General features: G+C 40.7%; 1 long non-coding RNA gene across 1 annotated transcript; it reads right to left on the bottom strand.

The window, feature by feature from the left end:
• Window positions 1-302: 302 nt before the first annotated feature.
• LOC122437774 lies at window positions 303-19582 on the bottom strand. Its single transcript, XR_006268402.1, has 3 exons — window positions 19397-19582; window positions 2405-2470; window positions 303-780 (listed from the first exon to the last, which is right to left on the bottom strand). It is a non-coding gene; the product is annotated as an uncharacterized LOC122437774 (long non-coding RNA).
• Window positions 19583-26533: the final 6951 nt, after the last annotated feature.

Here is a 26533-nt window from a genome sequence, read left to right on the forward strand (position 1 = left end):
AGGAAGCTGGACTTCATATATATATTCTGAATTGAGAGTGTTTGATACTTGAAGCAAATGTTTCACTGTTTCCTAAGAGTAAAGGAAACATGCAGAAGAGAGATTATCACAGATAAAAGATTCCCACCAAGGGATAATGCTTAAAGGGATGGGGGGAAGATTAAAAACTAAATCATGTTTTAGTTACAAACCACACATTGAGTTTGTTCAGTATGTCAGTTGCATAAGGAAAAATAGTCATTCTCCTTTCTTAATGCTCTGATAAGTCATAGAAATAAGTCATCCAGGTCAGAAAGTTTGTTCAGTTTTTATTTTATTTGAAATATTATTTAAACCCTCGTGAGCTGTAGAATATCCTGCCATACTTCATATACTTTTGGATGAGAAAAGTTGGATCATTGGTCATAAGATGGGGACCAAAGCTTATGGGCTATTGTGTCTTTAAAAAAAAAACTTTTTATTTTATATTGAAACATAGTTGATTAACAATGTTGTGATAGTTTCAGGTGTACAAAAAAGTGATTCAGTTATACATACACATGTATACACTCCTTTTCAAATTCTTTTCCCATATTTGCTATATAATATTGAGCTGAGTTCTCTGTCTTAACCCTTCATTTTACAAATAAGGAAACCATGGCATAGAGAGTTTAAATGACTTGCCCCCAACACCACTGCTGGTTAATAGCAAAACAGCTACTGACATGCCATGCTTCTTTTTCTGATCCACTCCAAAATTTCCACAGTCTGCTGTAGCTACACCCCCAGTCTGAAAGGAGTCTGAAAATAGAAGAGAAGTGGGCAGTTTTCTTAACAATGCTGATCAGATATTCTGGTCTTCTCTAAGTGAGTGTCAGAGAGGGTCTCACAAAGCAAGCTTTTTAGAGAGTGTAGGAAGTTAATTATCTTCCTTTATAATTCATTAGTCACTGTCCTTGTAACCTGAGGCTATTTAAATTACAACTTATATTTAGTAGCATGGATTCAGAAGACTTTAGACATGAATATATCTAAGAAAGCCTCTTTTATCTAGTTTATTACATTTTTCTTTGACAGATTTAAACTTTGCTTAAACAGACTTTTAAACCTACCTTTGTGTTTAGTTAAAAACAATAAAACAGATTACAGAGAATGAATGTTTTGATTGAAATTGTTGTTCAGTCACTAAGTTGTGTCCAACTCTTTGTGACCCCATGGACTGAAGCATGCCAGGCTTTCCTGTCCTTCACCTCACCATCTCCTGAGGTTTGTTCAGATTCATGTCCGTTGGGTTGATGATGCTATCTAACCGTCTCATCTTCTGCCACCCACTTCTCCTCCTGCCCTCAGTCTTTCCCAGCATCAGGGTCTTTTCCAATGTGTCAGCTCTTCACAGCAGGTAGCCAAAGTATTGGAGCTTCAGCTTCAGCATCAGTCCTTCCTATGAATATTCAGGGTTGATTACCTTTAGGATTGACTGGTTTGATCTTCTTGCTGTCCAAGTGACTTTCTTTTTTTTTTTTTTTTAATTTTTAAAATTTTTATTAGTTGGAGGCTAATTACTTTACAATATTGTAGTGGTTTTTGCCATACATTGACATGAATCAGCCACGGATTTACATGTGTTCCCCATCCTGAACCCCCCTCCCACCTGCCTCCCCATCCCATCCCTCTGGGTCATCTCAGTGCACCAGCCCTGAGCACTTGTCAAGAGTCTTCTCCAGCACTACAGTCTGAAGGCATCAGTTCTTCAGCTCTCAGCCTTCTTTATCGTCCAACTCTCACATCTGTACACGACTGCTGGAAAACCTATAGCTTTGACTGCAAGGACCTTTGTCGACAAAATGATGTCTTTGTTTTTTAATGTGCTGTTTGTTGATTAAAAATAATGATTACTTAATAGGTCTCCTTCAAATGAACATGAAAATAGGGCTTACATATTTAAGTGGGTCGCTGGGATGAAATGGAGTAGGTTTTCAAATACAGGATTGAAGAAAAGATGGATGGTCTGTTTCCAAATAACTCTGTTAAGAATCTACTGCAGCACAATTGTATGTACCCATTGCTTTAAGGTAAAACATCTTCACTGAAAGTTTCTGGGAAAATACAAATGTGACATTAACATTTCCCAGTGTTCCTCAATGAAAATGTGGTGATAAGGGATTTAGTTTTTAAGATGGGAGGTAAGCTGGGTTTGTGTGATACAAAAATAATACAGTGCTCAGACAAAGAGTGTGAAAATCTCTGAATTTCTGCTCCTCCATAAAATCAATGAGAACATTTGCAAAAAAAAAATTCAACTTTTTCAGAATTCTGGAAATTAACCAAAGGCTTGCAAAAATCTGAGGAATTTTTATTCAAGAAAAATAGATAAGACACAGGGAGTTAAGATAAGAACAGGGAGTTTCATGATGCTTTAACTTACATTTTTCTCATCTCCTTCTCTTCCACTCAAGGTAGCCAGAAAAACCTAGCAATGGCCTACCAGCACCTGGAGAGAGATAGAACAAATCAGGAGCCATGAACAAAGCCCTGTCCCCAAGAATTGTTATTATCTGACTTGTGTGACAGCTACCTATGAACCCCAACTTACAAAGCTTGTCTTTATTTGACCTAACTTGAGCTTACTCATTGATACCAGAATGTTTCCTACAGCATTTTTCAAAACAACCAGTGGTGATCATTTAATATCATAGCAGCCTAGGTGCAATAAGTGATCGGGGACACTTAAAAGGAAAGCTGACTAGAACACTTAAAAGGAATAGCTTGGAAACATAATTTCAACAGTTTGAAAAACTTTTGACGTCTTCTAGAGAATCGAAAAGACTTCACACATGTGCTGGGTTGTACACATGCTCAGGAAAACTCTAAGACTGTCCTAACCTCTCACCTAAACTTGAGGCTTTGCACAAACAGGAATTGAAGGCTAAAACAGAATTGTAAACTGTCTGCAGAGCAATGGAGTCATGCTCTGAGAACAAACATAGAATCCTTTAACAAAAGTTGAAGAGACTTACTGGTTCAAGGCATTTAAATAAATGGAGATTTAACCAGGATTTGCAACTAGACATGGAACAACAGACTGGTTCAAAATAGGAAAAGGAGTTCGTCAAGGCTGTATATTGTCACCCTGCTTATTTAACTTATATGCAGAGTACATCATGAGAAATGCTGGGTTGGAAGAAGCACAAGCTGGAATCAAGGTTGCCAGGAGAAATATCAATAACCTCAGATATGCAGATGACACCACCTTTATGGCAGAAAGTGAAGAGGAACTAAAAAGCCTCTTGATGAAAGTGAAAGAGGAGAGTGAAAAAGCTGGCTTAAAGCTCAACATTCAGAAAACTAAGATCATGGCATCTGGTCCCGTCACTTCATGGCAAATAGATGGGGAAACAGTGGAAACAGTGTCAGACTTTATTTATTTATTTTTTTTGCTCCAAAATCACTGCAGATGGTGACTGCAGCCATGAAATTAAAAGATGCTTACTCCTTGGAAGGAAAGTTATGACCAACCTAGATAGCATATTAAAAAGCAGAGGCATTACTTTGCCAACAAAGGTCCATCTGGTCAAGGCTATGGTTTTTCCAGTGGTCATGTATGAATGTGAGAGTTCGACTGTGAAGAAAGCTGAGCACTGAAAAAATGATGCTTTTGAACTATGGTGTTGGGGAAGACTCTTGAGAGTCCCTTGGACTGCAAGGAGATCCAACCAGTTCATCCTAAGGGAGATCAGTCCTGGGTGTTCATTGGATGGACTGATGCTGAAGCTGAAACTCCAATACTTTGGCCACCTCATGCGAAGAGTTGACTCATTAGAAAAGAGCCTGATGCTTGGAGGGATTGGGGGCAGGAGGAGAAGGGGACGACAGAGGATGAGATGGCTGGATGGCATCACTGACTCGATGGGCATGAGTTTGAGTGAACTCCGGGAGTTGGTGATGGACAGGGAGGCCTGGCGTGCTACGATTCATGGGGTTGCAGAGTCAGACACAACTGAGCGACTGAACTGAACTGAACTGTGTTTTCCTAGTGAGTCTAATGTACTCTTGAGAGCATGTACAAGAGTGCTTATTATCATGAACTATGGAATATAAGTGGGAAAACTAGGGAAGCAAGGATGTGAGGAGATCTATAGAGAAAGTATGTTAAGGTTAATGGATTAGTTGTGTCTGAGGGGTTGAAAAATTATTAGAGTAGTAGAGGAAGTGGGCAGGGAAATTTAGGGAGTAGAGATGATCAAAACTGGGATGATGGAAACTGAGATTCTACAATTATTATTCTGCAGTGTTTAAGGTTTATCTCTGCGTATGAGTGGCTGAGATAGCATGGAGGTCAAGATCATTATACCAGGGAATCAACAAAAGATGATATAAAGTATTGCTGAGCCACTAAGTGCCTCATCTTTGACAGTATGTGCTTGGGATAGAAAAAGTTACATATTATTGAGTCTTCCTCTAGCACTGGAGACAGATGTCCACTGACAGATACAGATTTGGAGATTAGCAAAGCAGGTCTCTGAAGTTTGGAAGGCAAGGAATTCTAGGATGGTAGTAAGACAATGTTGATGAGGATGCCCCTTGGGTCTAAATCAGACTAGTCTTCAGCTGTAGGAAGAGGTGCTAATGGACCATGTAAAAGAGGTTAGTCAGGACTAAGAGCCATAGATATAGGTGTGTGTGTGGGATAATTTAGGTGTGTGTGTTCGGGGGCTGGCTGCTCTGTGCTGTGATGTGCTCACTCAGTCATGTCTGACTGTTTGTGACCCCATGGATTGTAGCCTGCCGTGCTCCTCTGTCTATGGGAGTTTCTAGGCAAGAATACTGGAGTGAGCTGTCCTTTCCTTCTCCATGGATCTTCCCGACCCAGGGATAGAACCCGTGCCTCCTGTGTCTCTTGCATTGGCAGGCAGCTTCTTTAAAGCTGAGCCACCCCTTATTCTTCCTAAGAAGCAGCTTCCGATTATGCTTTCCTTCCTCCCACCCAGAGACTGCATTTCATCAACGTGAATTTTTATTTATTCTCATAGATGGAATTAACACACTGGTTCAGCTGAAGTGTTTTGAGCTTTAAAGAATTAAAGGAGAAAGTAGAGAACAAAAGTCGTCAAATTTAGGCTGAAGTTATAAACCTGGTGGGTCTCAATGTTCCACGGCTGGCACAGCCGTGAGGACCCCAGCCACCAGTTCAGGAACAAAAAGGGAAACAAAGAGTTTCACTCTTTCTTTGAACAAATATAATAGAGTACTTTACAGTGTTCAAAATCTGATTAATCAAAACTAAAGACAAACAGGGAGAGACAGAAAACAAGAAGTATTCTGAACTATTTTAAGAATAGTTCATATTCATAGTCATAGTTCATATTCAATAGTCATCATAAAGCATTTGATCACAACTGGGTTTAAATCAAGGCTTTCCCACACCTGTCTGTATGACATTGGGCCAATTTCCTTTTTCCCCTTTGTTGTTGTTTTCGGCTGTGCAGTGTGGCATGCGGGATCTTAGTTCCCTGACCAGGGATCGAACCCATGTCCCCTACATTGATAGTGCAGAGTCTTTACTACTGGATTGTCAGGGAAGCCCCTGGGCCATTTTCTTTATCCCTCTGGGCTTGAGTATCCTTTCAAACCTTACCTTAATAATGTTGTTGTAGTTCATGAGACAATGTATAATTGGCATATATTTAAAGGTTTTATTATATACAATCCCACATTTAAAAAACTAAGCAAAAGGATAAGGGTGTTCTATATATTATTTTGTAAGATACGTGTAGTACATTGTTGTTTTCTTTGCAAATTAAATAACCTATCTGTAAAATACATAAGCCCTCCAAATCTGAATGCTGGCTTGAGATCTTGAATCTCACTTACCAGCTACCTGATTTTATCTGCTACATTGTTAAGTTTGGGGGTCTTTCACTGGGCACTCAAACAGGCTATACAGAGATGGCAACAGGCAAAAAGAGGGTTTTTGTACCTCACCTGACTTCCTTTGTTCAGAGACTTGGGATAAACATTGCTAAGCTATGCTAGGTTCAGGCTGCATGGAGGCAAGGATTAATACTACATAATATTTCAAGGTTTCTTATTTTGATCTTAGAATAATGAGTGAGAATTTCCATTATTATATAGTAATTTGGGAAGATGGCTTTTCTGCTGGTGTCTGGCATCTTCTTAGGGACTTTATGTTGGTGAATTGCACACATCCTATGGCAACCCACTCAAGTACTCTTGCTTAGAAAATTCCATGGATGGAGGAGCCCGGTAGGCTTCAGTCCATGGGACTGCAAAGAGTCGGACACGACTGAGCAACATCACTGACTATAGTGACACTCAATTTGTTGCTGTTCCGAATTCATAGGCCAATATTTTAAGTGAGGTATCTATTACTGCTCTTTCAGGCACAGAAACTTAGGTGAGGATGGAACTGTGTGGGCAGCCGAAGGGACCACTATCTAGTCAAGTAGATAGTGATGTTCATTTCCTTGGTTGACTGAACATGGCAACCAGGCCCTCGCCAGGAAATTTGCTTCAATGCTCCACAGCCATTCTTGGAAGAAATCATCTTGTAAGTATCCATTTATGTGTTAAGTTAATGTGTATGATCTCTTAAATGGTGCCTAACAAAGAGCACTGTTCCCTACTGAGAGGTAATACTTGCATCAACAAGGGGGCCAGTTTTTCCTACTCCAAGCTAGGTATCTAGCTTGAGAAGCACCTTCCTTTAAAGAATTAAAATTTTTACATATATCCCCTGTACTCTTAAAGCCAATGTTTTCCAAGATCTTGAATGGGCCAATCCCTGTGTAAGGCAGACGGTCCAACAAGACTACCAAAGATCCCATGCAAATTAATAAAAGCAGCTATCATAGAACATAATTTATTAAAATAGCAATGGTTATCCTTTCTTTACCTTCCCAACTCCTAATTCTTTTAGCAGAGATAGCCAGGCCCCCTGAGGCTTCCTTATCTTAGGAATTTTGGTAGCAATGAAAGCAAAGTGACTCTCAGTTAACGGCATTTTCAAAGAAAATGTGTGTCCCAGAAGAGCAGCATAATAATTGAAAGGTTTTTAAGGGCAAGGAAAGAGAAGGAAGAATGCCCAAGGCTGAGGAAAAAGAGAGGTCCTTTACTTACTCAAGTAGGTTGGGCTTTCTCCCTTGCAGGAGTCCTTGTAGAAGGATGATTGTATAGTTTATCTGGGGAGGCTGCACCATATTCAAGTGTGACATAGAAGATGCTGGGCCTGAAAGAATCATATGGTGTTTCCACGGTAACTAGTGGGGTCTGTGGTACTAAAGTAATGTTGTGGTATTATGGAAAACCTTAAGAATCTTGACTGAGTATTACAGTAGGAGTAGATGTAAGCTGAATAATGGCTGAAGTTGAATTTTCACCTGTTTCAGAGGTGGGTGGGTACCCAAATTCAGAATTAAATGATATAAAGTAAAACCATAAAACTTTTCCTTACATATCTGTCTGTGGACTAGGATTCATTCCTACTACACTTAACATTGCATATGACTTTGTAATTTTTAAAATTGTTTACTGAAAAGGAGTACATCAAGGCTGTATATTGTCACCCTGCTTATTTAACTTATATGTAGAGTACATCATCAGAGATGGCAATGGCACCCCACTCCAGTACTCTTGCCTGGAAAATCCCATGGATGGAGGAGCCTAGTAGGCTGCAGTCCATGGGGTCGCTAAGAGTCGGACACGACTGAGTGACTTCACTTTCACTTTTCACTTTCATGCATTGGAGAAGGAAATGGCAACCCAGTCTAGTGTTCTTGCCTGGAGAATCCCAGGGACAGGGGAGCCTGGTGGGCTGCCGTCTATGGGGTCGCACAGAGTCGCACACGACTGAAGTGACTTAGCAGCAGCAGCAGCACCAGAGTACATCATGAGAAACGCTGCGCTGGAAGAAGCACAAGCTGGAATGAAGATTGACAGGAGAAATATCAATAACCTCAGATATGCAGATGACACCACCCTTATGGCAGAAAGTGAAGAGGAACTAAAAAGCCTCTTGATGAAAGTGAAAGAGGAGAGTAAGAAGGTTGGCTTAAAGCTCAACATTCAGAAAACTAAGATCATGGCATCTGATCCCATCACTTCATGGGAAATAGATGGGGAGACAATGGAAACAGTGTCAGACTTTATTTTTGGGGGCTCCAAAATCACTGTAGATGGTGATTGCAGCCATGAAATTAAAAGACGCTTACTCCTTGGAAGGAAAGTTATGACCAACCTAGATAGCATATTAAAAAGCAGAGACATTACTTTGACAACAAAGGTCCGTCTAGTCTAGGCTATGGTTTTTCCAGTGGTTATGTATGGATGTGAGAGTTGGATTGTGAAGAAAGCTGAGTATTGAAAAATTGATGCTTTTGAACTGTGATGTTGGAGAAGACTCTTGAGAGTCCCTTGGACTGCAAGGAGATCCAACCAGTCCATCCTAAAGGAGTTCAGCCCTGGGTGTTCATTGGAAGGACTGATGCTGAAGCTGAAGCTCCAATACTTTGGCCACCTCATGCAAAGAGTTGACTCATTAGAAAAGAGCCTGATGCTTGGAGGGATTGGGGGCAGGAGGAGAAGGGGACAACAGAGGATGAGATGGCTGGATGGCTTCACCGACTCGATGGACATGAGTTTGACTGAACTCCGGGAGTTGGTGATGGACAGGGAGGCCTGGTGTGCTACGATTCATGGGGTTGCAAAGAGTCGGACACGACTGAGCAACTGAACTGAACTGAACTGAACCTTAATTAATGTATACCTCATAATAAGTATGTAAACAAACATTAATATCATCCTTGCTTTACAGATCAGGGAATTGAGAGTCAGAGAATTTGAACAATTTACCTAAGAATACACAGCCAACTAGTGGCAGAGTCAGGAATCAAGGTCAGATCCATCTACACTTAAATTCATATTCTCTTCAATATACTATGCTACTTTTCTAATAAGATAGCCAATATCATTCTTCAGGTACTATTGAGGGAATGATTGGAGTTATTTATTAATAAGTGTAACTAAATTGCTAATTAAGGGTTCTGATACCCACCAAGCAATACCAGTTAGGTGTCCTACAATTCAATTCAATTCTAACACTATTTCCCCAAAATAGTATCCGATCCCAGTGATTGAGGACTCAGTCCCACACAACTGTCCTCCAGTTCAGACTCCAATCACACAAGTCCAGGTGCTTCTCACCGACTGGCTGTAAATGAGAGGTTCTCACAGCCCACTTCTTGGGTTCAATTAATTTGCTAGGGCTGCTCACAGGACTCAAAAATCCAGTTTACACACTAGATTCCTGGTTTATTATTCAGTTCAGTTCAATCACTCAGTCGTGTCCAACTCTTTGCGACCCAATGAACCGCAGCACGCCAGGCCTCCCTGTCCATCACCAGCTCCTGGAGTCCACCCAAACCCATGTCCATTGAGTTGGTGATGCCATCCAACCATCTCATCCTCTGTTGTCCCCTTCTCCTCCTGCCCTCAATCTTTCCCAGCATCAGGGTCTTTTCAAATGAGTGAGCTCTCTGCATCAGGTCACCAATGTATTGGAGTTTCAGCTTCAACATCAGTCCCTCCAGTGAACACCCAGGACTGATCTCCTTTAGGATGGACTGGTTGGATCTCCTTGCAGTCCAAAGGACTCTCAAGAGTCTTCTCCAACACCACAATTCAAAAGCATCAATTCTTCTATTCTCAGCTTTCTTTATAGTCCAACTCTCACATCCATACATGACTACTGGAAAAACCATCGCCTTGGCTAGACAGACCTTTGTTGTCAAAGTAATGGCTCTGCTTTTTAATATGCTATCTAGGTTGGCCATAACTTCCCTTCCAAGGAGCAAGCATACAAAGGATATTAAAGGATATGATTCAACAATCCAATCAAGGGATACATAGGATGCTTTCTCTGTGCCTTCGAGAGCCCCCGTTGTATTACTATTTACACCTCCTCTTGCCATTGCTTCTTACCCTCAACAAACCTACTTCTCCCTGGAGAGTGAGCTTCAACCAAGCCTGGGAAATGGGATCAATGCAGCCGTGCTCCCAGACCCTGTCCGTCCCTATTCTAGCTTCTCAATCACTTTAGCAGTTTGGGATACCTAACTGAGCCTTCCCTGACCTTCCCTATGTAGATACAGATTCCAAAACAGCCATTTATACTCTATATTTATACTCCTGCAACTGTACAGCATTTTTCGTAAGTTATATAGTAAGTAGTACTGTGATTTGTGTTATGTAGCGCTCTCATTTGGAAACTAGGCCAGGTTCTACTAAGAAAGACCACCTTTGTATATTTTGTAATACTGCCTTTTAAACATGCTTCCGCAGCCACACCCACACCACACACCTCTCCATAAATGTAAATATGTAAGTTAGACCTGGGCAGGGCTGTGATCCTCTTTGTACTCTGATTTTTAAAAATTGGATCCTTGTACCTGCGTTGATTGTATCTTTTTTTTTTTTTTTTTTTACTGGTTGTGGGAAGTGAGAGAAATAAAAAAGATATTCAAAACCCACAAAAAAAAATAAATAAAACACAAATCAGGTCATCTGAACCCTGTGTTGTGAACCCTCCACAGGCTTCCCGTTTCACTAAAGGAAACCCAATCTCTGCACAGCCCACAGGCTGCTGGTGGCCTGACACCTCCTGATCCTGTCCCATTGCCTCTCACACTCCCTCGGCCTGTTCCAGGTACACCCTGTCTCTACCAGAGCTTCTGCACATGCTGTTCCTTCTGTCCATGACTTTCTTCCTCTAACTCATCCTGTCTTTTCTCAAATGTCTCATAGAGGACTTTTTTGCTCCCCACTTCACATATTCTGAACCTCAGTTCTTTATTTGCTTCCCTCTTTGAGTTTTGGGAGCTATGAGCCAGGAACCATGATGATTCACACTAAAAATCACATTCAATGATTTTTCAGTTCTTTGTTCAATTACTTGATCATACACATTTCCACAACAGAATTCATGTTCCATGAAGACAGGAACCAGGAGAGTCTGATTTGTTCTCATATCCCCAGGGCTGAGCACCATGAGGGATCCATAGAAACTTCTGAATACATTTGTGTTGACTGAGAAAGGAAGACCCCAGCCCAACACTATTGACATTGGCAGACAGGAGGTCAACTTTGGTATCAAGTTTATAGGACACTCAGACCTTGCTCCATCTAAAGCACTCCACTCCTACATCACAGACAGGGTGAGAGTTTAGTCACAGCAGACTGAGGCTCCATCAGATACAGAGGGGCTGGGCCCCCTGGACCAGGTTAGACTGTGGACTTCCTTGACTTCTTAAGCACAGGTCTTATGTCAGATCATGTGGATGAAAGTCCTACTTCCACTTTATGTAGACTGATTGACACCTATGCTGTAACATGTATGTCTGTCATGTCTGACCATCTGTCATGTCTGATCATCAGTGTTATGCCTTTTACCATCTTCATGACTAGTTCAGGAATCCAACTCTTCCCTGATCTGATTTTGTGGCTCAGCCTTTAACCATTATGATAATCAGTGTCAACTGAGTCTGGCTCTGAAATAGTTTGCTGTGCCATATGGCCAATTAGGAGATTATAAAGACCGATGCTTTTAAGATCCACCCTGGCCTTGACTCTGTGTGGCCAATGAAATCATCTTTTTTCAAGGAAAAATACCTGTGCAGGCATGGAGGAATGTGCTTCAGATACGATTCTTCATTGAGTTATATCTATTCCATGTACATGCCTATGTATTTTCAAACTTCTGTAGCATGCCTGATTTGGAGAAATAAGAGATAATATCTCTCCCATTAACAAAATTAATTTAGAATCATGGTACTTCCCCATACAGGGGAATTTTTCTCAGCAATAAAAAGAAGCAATCTACTCACATGCAACAATGTGGGTGAATCTCATTTACATCACACCAAGCAAAAGAAGCCAGATTTGAAAGACTACATATTGTGTGGTTCCATTTATATGATTTTCTGGAAAAGACAACAATACAGGGAGAAAACAGACTAGGAGTTCGGGGGGCTGGGAGTGGGTTGTGCAGGTGGGAAGGATTGATCACAAAGAGGCATGACCAAATTCTCTGGGATGATGGGACTGTTCTGCATCTTCATTAAGTTTGTGGTTAAACAGGCACATGCCAGTGATGGAAAGTTTTCTTGTGTCTCTTCACTAGGCTGTGGTATCCAGCTACTCAACAATACTCACCTAGGTGTTGTCATGAAAGTATTTTGTAGCTGTGGTTAGCACCTACGAACAATTGACTTTAAGTGAAGGAGATTATCCTTGATAATGTGGGTGGGCCTCATCCAATCAATGGAAAGGACTTAATGAGGTTTCTCCTAAGGAAGAAGAAATTCAGCCTCAAGACTGGAGCATCAACTCCTGCCTCAAAATTTCCAGGCTGCTGGCCTTCCCATGTGAATTTGGGCTTGTCAGTCAGCCCCCACAGCTGTATCAGCCAATGTCTTAGGATAAATTGCTTCATCATGCATGCATGCTCAGTTGTGTCTGACTCTTTGCTATCCCACAGACTCTAGCCTGCCAGGCTGAATGTCATGTAATCCTTCGCAAGCATGCATGTATCTGCTTGCAGTTTGGGTTGACTATGATGTTGTTCCACAGCTAAAAAAGGAGACCCCGGTATCCTCTTTATTGATGAATTTTGCCTTCTCCCTTTAGAAGGCAAGATACCTACCATTTGTTTTGGTTTAAAACAATTTATTTTTTCTTTTTAATTTTTATTGGGGTGTAGACATTTTGCAATGTTGTATTAGTTTCAGGGGAACAGCAAAGTGAATCCGTTGTACACATACATATATTCAGTCTTTTTTTTTTTAGATTCTTTTCCCATATAGGCCACTAGAGTATTGAGTAGAATACCTTGTGCTATACAGTGTTCTTATTATCTATTTTATATATGTGTGTGTGTGCTCAGTTGTGTCTGATTCTTTACAGCCCTATGGACTGTAGCCTGCCAGACTCTTCTGTCCATGGGATTTTCCAGATAAGAACACTGGGATGGGTTGCCATTTTCTTCTCCAGGGGATCTTCCTGACTCAGAGATCAAACCTGTGCCTCCTGCATTGGCAGACAAATTCTTTACCACTGAGCCATCTAGGAAGCCCTAGTCGTGTGTATCTGTCAGTCCTGGTCTCCCAGTTTAAACCTCCCCGTCCTATTACCTGGTAGCCATGACTGTTTCCTCTATCTGCGACTCTACTTCTGTTTCGTAAATAAGTTCATTTGTACCCTTTTTTTTTAGATTCCACGTATAAGTGATATCATATGATATTTGTCTTTTTATGTTTGATTTCACTCAGTGTGACAATCTCCATAAATATGAAAAGATACATGCACCCTAATGTTTATAGCAGCCCTATTCAGCTATTCTCCTGTGTATGCCTACTACAAATTCAAGCTAAAGGAGGAGTAAGGATAAAAACGGGCATGTGATGTGACTTTCTGAATTGCATTCAGAGAAAATTCTTGCAATTCAAATGACTTCTGAAATCAGAAAAATAAAACTCGATGATGTGTGTGCATATAAGTGTGTATTGCAAACCTCAGTAGAACAGATATGATCCCAGACATAATGTGGATGCACATTGCTCAGAAAATTTATGAACTTGGGGAATAACCTTTAGACAAGGTCGGGTCCCTTGCTCCTTTACTGCTGAGAACCATTCAAAGGGCTGGCCATTACCAAGGGCAGCTCAGAGGCCTGAGGAATAAGTTGGCAGAGGTGATGGAAAGGGAAAGCAGCCAGGCAGAGTACAGCAGAAAGAGATAGGAAAGAAAAATAAGGCTGTTGGAATACCGTCAGCAATCGCCTCAGGTACATTTTGCTGTCTTAGCTGCTATGAGTCAGCCTGGCCGGAAACAGTCTAAAAAAGGCAGGGACAGGGCTGGCTGCAGACTGCGTATTTTGGGTCCGCTGTCCTGCCCACACTGGAGCTGGCGACGCGGCAGCTGTGCTTTCTCTCCTGAGGCGCGGACTGCTGGCGCCTTCCAGGGTCCAGTTAGAGTCACTCCTCTCAGAGGACACCACGGAACAGGAGGGAAGTCACTACCTTATTTGCCTAAGAGTCACTTCTCACCTTCCTCTTCACTTCTTGACATGAGAATTGAACATTAACTAGAACATTTTGTTAATCAAACTACAATGCCTTGCTTAGCAAAGGAAACCTGGTAAATGAGCTGCTGCTGTAATCAAGTTCCAGTTCTTATCCAAAGCAAGGGAAAGGGAGCAGGAGGAAGTATAGGTTATAAGTGTGGGCAAGTCTCCCCCTAGTGGACAAATGACATCACATTGCATTTGCAAAGACTGCCTCATTGGCATGAAACAAAAATTCATAGAGCAGAGCTGTAAGAGAAGAAAAAGTGTTATTATGACATATTTCAGTCTTGATTTCTAAGGGGTTCATTTCAGTGGGAAAGAAATACTGAGTTGAATATTTTACATATCATCTGTGAATTTTTACTTTTAGAGTGTTATTATCAGTTGACTATGACTCCATGCCTCAGTATAAGGAAGAATAAGTCGAGAGAATACAACCCTTTTTTGATTTTTTTCCAATACTTCATTTATTCCAATTTTTAACTAATGAGAATTTCCAAAGACAATTCTTGTAGTAAAATCTTTGCACATATTTTTAACTATTTATTTAGGGCAAATTTCTAGAAACAATGGCTCAATCAAGTTCAAGGACATTTTTTAAGTTTTTGGTACTACAACCTACAACACAATTGATTCAGTCTAGGACTGGTTTTGAAAGGCCTAAGTCCCTTCCTAGGAGACATTGGATTTGGAGACAAGCCAATCAAGTTCATGGTGAAAAAGAGTAATTAGAGAAAGATGATTCCATTTTTAGGACAAAGTGAGTTCCAATGTGCCTTGAACAGTGGCAGATCTGCAACCTCATCGGACTGACAGTTTCTCCTGGGAATCCTTGTATCAGCATCTTCTGCAAACTCTACGCCTGTTTGAACCAGCAGCCAGAACCCTATACTCTTCAGAAAAGATGGGCGTGGTGAATTATCTATGCTCTTTTTTTTTTTTTTAACTTTTAAAAACATTTTTATTGGAGGATACTTGATTTACAATGTTGTGTTAGTTTCAGGTGTAGAGCAAAGAGAATCAGTTGCATGTATACATATAGCCACTCTCTCTCTTTTTTTTTTTTTTTGGTGGCCTTTCCTTTTTTTTTATTTTTATTAGTTGGAGGCTAATTACTTCACAACATTTCAGTGGGTTTTGTCATACATTGACATGGATCAGCCATGGAGTTACATGTATTCCCCATCCTGATCCCCCCTCCCACCTCCCTCTCCACCCGATTCCTCTGGGTCTTCCCAGTGCACCAGGCCCGAGCACTTGTCTCATGCATCCCGCCTGGGCTGGTGATCTGTTTCACCATAGATAATATACATGCTGTTCTTTTGAAACATCCCACCCTCACCTTCTCCCACAGAGTTCAAAAGTCTGTTCTATACTTCTGTGCTCTTGACTAATCTTGACTTTCCTCAGTCTCCTCCAGCTATTCTTGACTTTCAGGAGGAAAACTCGAACTGAAGTCTGTGCAACAGATCTCAAGAATTTTTAGGATCCTGATACATATATATAGGAAATATGTGTGTATGTGCCCATGTGTAAGTGGGCATAGGTAGTTGTATGTGTGTGTATATATATATATTTGTCTTTCTGGATGATACTTTTCAGACTGGAAATTCATTGGATTTTCAAAGTATCTGTGACCTAAGAAACATTATAAACTGATTAAAAAAATCTCACTCCACTGGAAAAATAAGCCACAGCAGAGATGGGGTACCTGGATTGTAGAGTCAGAATTCCTAAATTCAGATCCAAATGAGATTCCTTAGGAAAGTAATTTAATCTCTACAAGCCTTAGTTTCCTCTTCTATAAAATGGGAATAATAATATCACTTAATCCATTGAATAATGCAAGAATTCAATAATATAATGCATGCTTGTACTTAGCAACTTGCTTGACAGATATTAGTTGCTTATTAAAGGTTGGCCTTCATTATTATGACAGGCTTTGAACATGTGTAAAATGTTAGGTTTGTTAAAATCCCACTGTGTAAGATGGCTAACAAATACGTGAAAAAATGCTCAAATCACTCATTATCAGAAAAATGCAAATCAAAACCACAATGAGGCACCATCTCACGTTGATCAGAATGGCTGCCATCAAAAAGTCTACAAGCAATAAATTCTGGAGAGGGTGTGGAGAAAAGGGAACCCTCTTACACTGTTGATGGGAATGCAAACTAGTACAGCCACTATGGAGAACAGTATGGAGATTCCTTAAAAAACTGGAAATGGAACTTCCATATGACCCGCAATCCCACTGTTAGGCATACAAACTGAAGAAACCAGAATTGAAAGAGATACATGTACCCCAGTGTTCATCACAACACTGTTTACAATAGCTAGGACATGGAAGCAACCTAGATGTCCATCGGCAGATGAATGGATAAGGAAGTTGTGGGACATATGCACAATGGAATATTACTTAGCTGTAAAAAAGAACACATTTGAAACAGTTCTAATGAGGTGGATGAAACTGGAACCTATTATACAGAGTGAAGGAAGTCAGAAAGAGAAACACCAATAGAGTATATTAATGCATATATATGGAATTTAGAAAGATGATAATGACGACCCTATATGCAAGACAGCAAAAGAGACACAGATGTAAAGAACAGACTTTTGGACTACGTGGGAGAAGGTGAGGGTGGGATATTTGAGAGAATAGCATTGAAACATGTATATTACCACATGTAAAGTAGATGACCAGTGCAAGTTCGATGCATGAAGCAGGGCACTCAAAGCCGGTGCTCTGGGACAACCCAGAGGGATGAGGTGGGAATGGAGGTGGAAGGGGGGTTCAGTATGGGGGGGGACACATATACACCCGTGGCTGATTCATGTTGATGTATGGCAAAAACCACCACAATATTGTAATTAACCTCCAATTAAAATTAATAAATTAATTAAAAAGATCCCACTGTATGCATCATACTTTTTCCAATAATTTTACAATCTTCTGGATGAGCTAGAAAGGTTATTTTTGTCTTTTGATAAGAAAGTGTTATTTCTTTGAAATATACTAAGTATGACTCTATCCAAAGGTGATGAACTGGGTCATAGAATTATATAATTTTAAAGCAAGTAGAGATCTGAATTATTATTCAATCATATCTCCTTCAATGATATTTTATAGATAAAAATATCAAGATGCATTTTGAAAAATGACTTGTTCAGGTCACTCTTTGTAACTGCAGTTCAGGATCTCAACTTTTAATTCTGAGCTGCTTTTACCACAGCGCTCATAGACATTTTTAGCCTTTCCTCCCTTGTTTCATCAGGTTCTTAAAGGTCTATAAAAGAAAAGATTGAGAATGGCCGTCCTGTGGGAAACATCACCATCCGTTAGAATTCTGCTCAAATCTCTGGCTTCCTGATGCCTCTGGCTCACAGCCAGTTTTTATTCCCCCCTCTGAGAATTCTGTGTATCACGGTCTTCTCACAGTCTATCTTAGTCTCATGATACATATCACATTATGTCTGTTTTTGTCCCACTAGAATATGAACTTCTTGAAGACAAGAGCTAAGACCTTGGATCTAATAGAATCGAGCAAACTAATGTTTCATGAAGGGAAGGATAGAAGGTACAAAGGGATTGAAAGTGTGTCTATCTCACTGATAAGCTTGAACCTGAAAAACTCTAGAAAACCTAAGAAAAGTCCATTGCTCCTTGCTAACACTTTGTCCTGGAGTCATCTGGAAGCAATAGGAACTGTAATCAGCTTGTGATCAAGGCTAACAGCACAGAAAGGCTAGAGGTGAGCTGTAGGGAAAAAATCCAAGACCCAATCACATCTTGGGGAACAGAACTCTAAAACTTCAAAATGGAAAAAGATGAGAGTCAGGCCTGAAAAATAGAATATATGGCAGGGACATGATCATAACGACATGACAAAACCTCAGTTCCTAGGTTTTGATCCTACATCTAAACTGCAAGTGAAAGAACAGCACAGACCAAATGCCAGGCGTGGTCCATACATCTGGGACGGCAGGAACTGAAAGAGAGGGTGAAACCCCTAGCTTGGAAGATGGAAGCTTTGAGGGCAGAAGTCAGGTCAGACCCCAGTCTCCCCAGTGTTGCCTTCTGCTGTTTCTCAGCCTTTCTTCCTGACTGCACCTCAAAATATGCCATGATAGGTGAGACATGATCACACTTTCTGCCACTGTAACAAGTGTCTAGGAGCAAAGCCTTTTAAACTGACCCTAAATATTCTTTGACTCCCCGGAAAGAATACTCAAAAAAGGAGTCCTGGAGCATCTGTGTGTCTGGATAGAGGATTAGTAGGTTTCCTGAGATCCCCTGAAATGTCTGTGACTGGTAGTTGCTCTAGTTTCTCAAGTCTTCATAGCTCCCCATCCCCTCCCAGAGGAATCCTGTTCCTTTCCGAGTTCTAAGAACAACAATGCTTTTGGATCTATTCCCTGGAAAGTCTTCCCTGCGTCATAAACTAAGACCTGCAGACACCAGGCTCTTGGGGAGGATTCCCTGAAGTTGTTGTGAATCCATTGCTCTCAGAATGGGATGCTGGGTGTCTGGAGAGCCACACTGCCTGAGAATCCTAACAGATCCTAAGTAATCACTAACTCAAGAGAAACTCAAGAAGTGTTATGCAAACATGTTGATCCCAAAGCATTCCCTTGACACAGCAGACAATAGCTTAAGAAAAATTGGGGTAATATGTAGAATTATAATCATTAGGATATTGAGAATATCAATTTCTTTCTTTTCAAATCATCTTCTGATCCTGTCAGAGGGCAGAAACAACTTGCATTCATTTTAACTTTAAGTAATCTGGAGACCTGCTTTTCAGTAGCTGGAGAAAACAGATCATGTGTTTTTCTTTTTGACCAAAGATACTCACAGCCCAGAATAGTAGGACATTATCAAGATTGTGCTGCTCAAAGAGGATTTACAGAGTGTTGTTTGAGGTTCTGAGGTTAATTAAACACTAAAAGTTATCTGTAAGTAGCAAGTGAGGAAACAATTTATTTTCCATGAAATTTAGATGTGTTCTAGTCTGTAGTCAATTGCAAATGTTACTTCAGTGTCCAGGTCCCAAGAGTAACTAATAATCGAAGAGATTGGCTTAAACACCGCTGAGGTTTTCTTACTCAAATGAGCAGCTTTTGAAATGAGGCATCCATGTGCTCCCTGTGTTAAGTGCCCAAATTAGCAACATCATCCTTTCACCCACCCAGACTCCTGCACAAAGTCCATTATAATCTTAGATCACTGTGTCTCAATGGAGAAAGAAAATAAGTGTCAATGGAAATGGAGACCATTACCTGAGGACTTGAGGAGAAGCAATGTCTCAAAGGGCGCTGATGTGGACAGTGTGCTGCCTGTGCAAGACATCACAGGTTGCCTGCCTAATCCCCGTGGTCTCTTCTTCTTTACTTCCACACCGCTATTTTATTTGGAAATGTTGAAGAAACATTATATTTTCCAACCTTGCTCAAGCTAGGAATGACTATGTGACACAAATCAGGCCACCGAAATATAAGCAGAAGTTGGGGAAATTTTTCCAACAGGTGCTGAGTCAACTAGTATGTGCCTTTTGACCTCTGCTATTTCTCTTTTTTTCTTCCTGAAATGGACACAAGATGCTGAAGATGCAGCATGTACCTAGTGTCTACTAGGAGACATGCATGGGGATAAAGTTCACATGCAAATAATGACTCAGTAGAAATATAGAAAATGCTTCGGCCCTCGATGACATCAATGAGCCATCATATCAGCCCTGGACCCCTTGATTCCAGTCTTTTTATCAAATGAGAAAAGTTATATCTCTGATATTATTAGTCACTAATTAATTGGGTTTTCTCATACTTGCTACCACATGCAATCCCCATGATGCAATGTCCCTACTCTCCTGATGATTTTAGATTTCATAAGTCTTTTAAACTTAGATGCAAATCTAGAGAGAGAGAGAAAAAAAGGCTGGTTTTCTTTCTTGATTACCAAATTGAATTAGACTACATTTCTGGCCCTTGATAAGATATACAGGCTCAAGAAAAAATGTAATAATAGTTTTCACTTTAGAAAAAAAGGTTTTTTTGTGTGGTTTTTTTTTTTTTTGGCACATTTGGCTTTATAGCTTCTGCAATTCATATATGCTACAAAAGCACAGGGTAAGAAACAGTTTAAATACAACACCAGACAATGGTGATGTTTAAGTTCATCAGCTTTCACAATTAGAAAGAGACCCTTGTTGGTGCATCTTTCTCCCTATACCCCAGCTAGTCCTGGTTAGTCCTCATCACTATATGGGGACCCACTTTTACTCTCCCTACTAAGATCTTTCCTCTACTGCTTTTATCTCCATGCTGCAGGGTCATAAATCCCTCTCATATCAGCTGACCAGGGGAAACATTCAAAATTCCTATTAATTTGTTAAGTAGAACAGCTTAGCCTCCAGTGTTTCATCCTCTCCCATCACTCCCATTTCACAGTAAAAGAATTATTAATATGTTTTCCTGAACTAACTGAGTAGTCTCATGGTTCTCCACTTTAGCTTTCCTTTAACAACTTCCTAAACCTCTAATTAAAATTTTAGGATGTAGAAGAGCTTTCTTTCTCTCAGACACAACTGTCAGTGCAAAGTGGTGCTGAAGAGCAGGAGGAATCCACATTTTATTTCGTGTTCCAAAGTAAACCCTGGGGAGGTGAAGGGCCTTCACCCACTTTCAATATAGGTATTTATGTAGACTCTGTATAAGAGGATCTCTGATCAAGGATTAAGAGGCACAGTTGGAGGGTAAGAAAACACAAGGCTAGGTATTTGAGCTCAACTTACCAACTTATCAGCAAGAACCAGTGTTCTCCCCCCATATCTCTTCTCCTCAGTGCTTCCTGTAACTGTGGCCTTTTCTCTGCCTCAGTTTTCCACACCAATGGCTATGAGCTAGTACCTCCACAATACTGGTGACACTCCAAATTCCCCTGTCTTCATGGCCAGAGGTCCTCTTCCTATTGAAGTAGCTGATGGCCTGACAGCCATTGTCATTGGACTGGATCCAGCTAAGTCCCAAACTTTCCTGTCAGTAGCCACAGTCCTTGAGTCTCCTGGGCTATATCCTCAAGAAGCAGGTGTGTTCCTTGATTAGTGTCCGAACAGAGAAGCCACAGGGGCTCTTTTACTCTGTCTTTTCCCCCACCAACACACGCACATACACACACATACTAGCAGAGCAGCAAAGAGGTATGTCCTGCTCCAGGCTAGTCACTGCCTGTTTTGGATCAGTTTACCTCCTTCCCTACCTCTCCTCAAGAAGTACTGCCATACCTCTACCACTCCCATCTCCACCCAGAGTCAGTGTAACCAATCGGATAAGACCAGGGGTTTAGAAGCTCATAAAGTTGGGCTCAAATCCCAACTTGTTGCTATTTAGCTAAGTGACTGACGGAGTTACTTAGCTTTGCAGAGCTTCAGTAACCTCATCTTTAAAATGGGATTAGTGATTATCCATGTGAAAATTTTTAAAAAATGTATACAAGGTGATGTATTATAAGTACTTAAAGGTGAGACCTCTTAAGTGCTTGGTAAATTGGTGCTTCCATTGATGGATTTCTTTCTTTTGCAATTATACTCAAAACTTTGAGAAGCCATCAAAGTTCTTGCTTCAACTGTTTGCAGCTTGCACCCTCTCTGCTGTATTTCCTCTGCTTTTTCCACCAGGATATTAATTTAAAAAAAGCATGTTGTGTTCTGGCCTTCCTTCAGTGAGGACTAGTCCCTCCCCAGCAGGGTAGATCCTCAGGCTCCTACTGCCCCACTGTTTTCTGGTCCCTCTCACCCCAGGATCCAACAGAACATGTAATGTTTATGTGCTTTTTTGTTGTTGGTTTTTTTTGTTTTTGAAGAAAGGTTAACTCTGAAATATGGAGGCTTGGTCCACACCCTCACCCTTAAGTTAGAATTAGTGAGTTAAAGAGATGAAGCAATAAAGATGGAAAGGAGTCATACCACATATGGCCTTGAAAGTATTGGTAAAAAATTTAGGTTTATTCTAAATGTGAAAAGGAGGTGTTAGAGATTCAAGGCAAGGCAGTATGATCTGGGCTTCTCTGGTGGCTTAATGGTAAAGAATCCACATGTCAATGCAGAAGACGTAAGAGAGGTGAATTTGATCCCTGGATTGGGGAGATCCCCTGGAGGAGGGCAAGGCAACCCACTCCAGTATTCTTGTCTGAAGAATCCCATGGACAGAGGGGCCTAATGGGCTACAATCCATGGGGTCACAAAGAATCAGACATGACTTAGTGACTAAACAAGGTAAGATGATCTGGTTAAAAAGGTCACTCTCAGTGCTTTGTGGAGAGTTACCTGGACTGACAGAGTGGAAACAGGACCAGTTTAGTGAAGATGGTCTAGGAAAGAGATAATGTGCTATACTCACACATGTACATGTACATGTATAAATATATACGTTTGGATACATATATACACGTGTGTATGTGTGTGTGCTCAGTTGTGTCCAATTCTTTTCAACCCTTTGAACTGTAACTCACCAGGCTCCTTTACCCATGGGATTTTTCAGGTATGAATACTGGAGTGGGTTTCCATTTCCTCCTCCAGGGGATGTTCCCAACCCTGGGATCAAACCACTGTAGCTTGCGTCTTGTGCATTGGCAGGCAGATTCTTTACCACTGAACCATTTGGAACCTCAACATATATACATATCCACAAAGAAATATATATATATTTATATATATATATATAAAACATATCTCTGATTTAATGAAATGGCCTCCATACTGTGACTTCATGTCATGTCTTTCTTGTAATAATTATTTTTCTCATCTATTCTCCTGAAAAATTACTTTTGATAGGTGTGCAGTACTTCATTGAATTGATGTGTCACCATTTATTGAACTAATTTCTTGGTTTAGTCATTTCTTTTCATTTTTTATTGTTAAAGATGACACTTTCAATAACATCTTTGCCAAGAGGTTGTTGAGCATGTCTCTGATTATTTCTTTAGAATGATTATTTGAAATGAAACTATTTGAAGTGATCAAACATTTTCTTTTTGAGGGTTTTTATGTGAATGTCAAACTGCCATCCACAAAGATTTCCCTAATTCATACTCTTGTCAGAAGTGCATGATGGCGCCCATTTTCGTCAAACTCTCCCCTTATGATTTAAATTTGCCAAGTTAATGGCTGGGAATGCTGAAGCTATTTTAGCTAGTATATTCCTTGAATATTAGTGAAGTTAAACACATATAGTGTTCCTTTTATTTATTTTTCTGTGCTTTGTCTTTAAAGTAGAGCTCCTTTAAAGAAGCATGAAGGTTTCTTAAACTATGGATATAAGAATATAAATTATATATAAAAACTTAACCCAGTCAGTAAATTCTCTTGTGGTTTATTAAGTTATTTATTAGGTCTATATGCAGTCTCCATTGCTGCATGCTATCTAACTTCCTAAGCAAGTCTGCAGTGAGTATAAATTAAAGTAAATGCTTTGAAAGCTGGTTTGAGTTGCTTCCTGGTGTGTGAAGCATGGTGCTTAACAAATGATCCTAGAACACTCTTGCGAATCCCATGCAGTCTTACTCTAAAATTAATTGAACAATCAGGGTTTGTGGCTCTCTGGTGAAAGAAGGAAACTCAAATTGTCAGGCGAGCCATGTGAGTGAGACAATGATATCTCCAAAAGACGTATAATAAAAAATGGCTCTCAAAGGCTATTCTTCACAACGGCACTAGGGTGGGATGAATTCAACCATGGAGCCATGCAGTCTGAACCTTCAGTTAAATGTATCTTCGGCTTGCTCGCTGTGGGTAGAAAGGGGTCATGCTCACTTTTAATTGGCAAAACATTAAAAATGTAAGAATTCAGAGAAAGCTTATCAGTTAGTGGATAGAACAGCTGAGAACCTGGTTGTAAAATAAGCGAATACATTTGTTGGTTTCATTTCTGAAGTTAGTATTGAGTTTTATTGACTCAGAAGCAAACAGGTACATTATTCAGTGAGGTTCTAACCTGGAGTCTGAATAGCTTTTGCTTTTAATCTTGTACAGCCTAAATTGAGGCAGGAATGGGGTTGGTAGACATGTGTTTCTTTAATGAATACGAAAAAAAGGTTATTTCATCTAGTTTTCTTTTTTGAATTCTGGGACCTTGTCAAAAAACAATTCAAATTACATAGCTTTTATTCCTTTACATGGTCTTCCCAGGTGGCACTAGTGATAAAGAACCCACCTGCCAATGCAGGAGACATAAGAGATATGGGTTTGACCCATGGTTGGGAAGATTCCCTGGAGGAGGACATGGTAACCCACTCCGGTATTCTTTTTTTTTTTTCTTTTTAAAATTTATTTATTTTCAATTGAAGGATAATTGGGGAATGGAACCCACTGCAGTATTCTTGCCTGGAGAATTTCATGGACAGAGGAGCCTGGCGGGCTACAGTCCATGGGGCCGCAAAGAGTCAGACATGACTGAGCAACAAACATTTCACTTCACACATTGTGTTGATTTCTAGCAAACATCAACATGAATCAGCCATAGATTTATCCATGTCCCCTCCCACTTGAACATCCCTACTACCTCCCTCCCTATCCCACCCTTCTAGGTTGTTACTGAGCCCTGGTTTACCACTCCAGCATTCTTGCCTGGAGAATCCCATGGACAAAGGATCTTGGAGGGCTACAGTCCATAGGGTTGCAAAGAGACATAAATGACTAAAGTGGCTTAGCACACATGCAAACACATTCCTTTACATGCTAGTGAATCGTGGGTCTCAGAACTTTACCATAGCCCTGGATTAGGAGTCAGGATCAAATATCAACTGTTGACACTTTAGACTTAATCATTGTACTCGCCAAGAACATCATTTAAGCAGTGTTAATCAGCAAGTTATGCCATGCTAAAATGCATTGTACTGGAATTTTTCACCTATTCTGTCTCAAGGGGAATGCAATATCCCAGGAGGATGGAGCCTTTGAGCTAAAGGGAAAAAGAAAAGGAATATTTATTAAAAACTTTCTATGTATCAGGTACTCTATTAGTGCTTCACATGTTTTATGGCAGTTAACTCTCATAACCATCCTCTGAGATAGACATGAATACCCTAATTTTTCTGAAGAAGAAATGGAGCTCAGGAAAATTAAGGAGCATATCCAAAGCCCCACAGTCATAAGTCAATTTAGATCTCTGTGACTTGAAGGACTGTGGACTGTCTCCTCATTGATGTTATGAATTTCAGGATTTAGGGGAAACATTTCCCTGGTGGCTCAGACGATAAAGCATCTGTCTGCAATGCGGGAGACCCAGGTTCAATCCTTGGATGGAAAGATCCCCTGGAGAAGGAAATGGCAACCCACTCCAGTACTCTTGCCTGGAAAATTCCATGTACTGAGGAGCCTGGTAGGCTACAGTCCTTGAGGTTGCACAGAGTTGGACACAACTGAGCGACTTCACTTTCACTTTCCCCTTTGACTCGGAGGAGGAGAGAGGGGAGCAGAAGAGAGTAACTTGCCCAAGTACAGCCTGGAGGCCTTGACACACAATTTAACCCTGCCCCTCTCATGTGCCTGTAAAGACATGGAGGTCCAGAGATTTAGACCAACTTCCCTGGAATCAGGGCCTGAGATGGGATTTGTGGAAGGAAGTGGGGACACAGGCTAGGCAGGGGAAGAAGCTAAGCATAGGTATAGTTTTGGGCTCCCCAGCTGACAGCCAACAGCAGCTTCCCAGCATGGGAGTAAGGCCAGTGTGGATGCCCCAGCCCCATCGAACCTTCTTGGCTGGCACCACACTGAGATAAGTCATCACCGAACAGCCCTGCCCAAAATCTCAAGCCAAAGTATCATGGCCAATGTCATTGTTTTTGTTTGCAGCCTGCCACTATGTTTAAGGGTAGCTTTATTGCAGTAATGGATTACTGAAACATCTCCAAAACCCGCATTAGATGTAGGAAGAACATTCTCTGAAGCAAAATCTGATTACTATTTATATCAAAAATATGTATATACTTGGGAAGAAAAAAAATGTTAGAGTCACTCGGAGACAAGATCTTGGACCTGGTCCTTAAAAGTTACAGCCTCAACTTCCCTGGGAACATATCTCATTACCTTTGTACATTTTAGTCATTTTAAGTGAGCATTGGTTAGGCCTAAGCAGAGTTAGAGGCCCACCCCTTGCCCAAGAATGAGTGTTGGACTATCAAATGCTTAGTCCTGGGAACTTGAGCCTAAAATGATGTGACATGATAGTTGAATGCTTCCCTAGGCAAGTCATCCTGAGTGGGTGGGTGCTTCCATCCTCCTCCTCCTGGCTTTTCCTAGGTCTTCTTTCTGAAGCCTGGTTATGTTGGTTACATAGATAACTTCTTAGTAAATTCTGATTCTATCTTTCAGGGAATTCCTTTGATGCTTGCAATCAAAGAGCCTTAAGTAGTGCATAAATCTT

Source organism: Cervus canadensis, chromosome 3 (genome assembly GCF_019320065.1).
Source record: "Cervus canadensis isolate Bull #8, Minnesota chromosome 3, ASM1932006v1, whole genome shotgun sequence".
Lineage (NCBI taxonomy): Eukaryota > Metazoa > Chordata > Mammalia > Artiodactyla > Cervidae > Cervus > Cervus canadensis.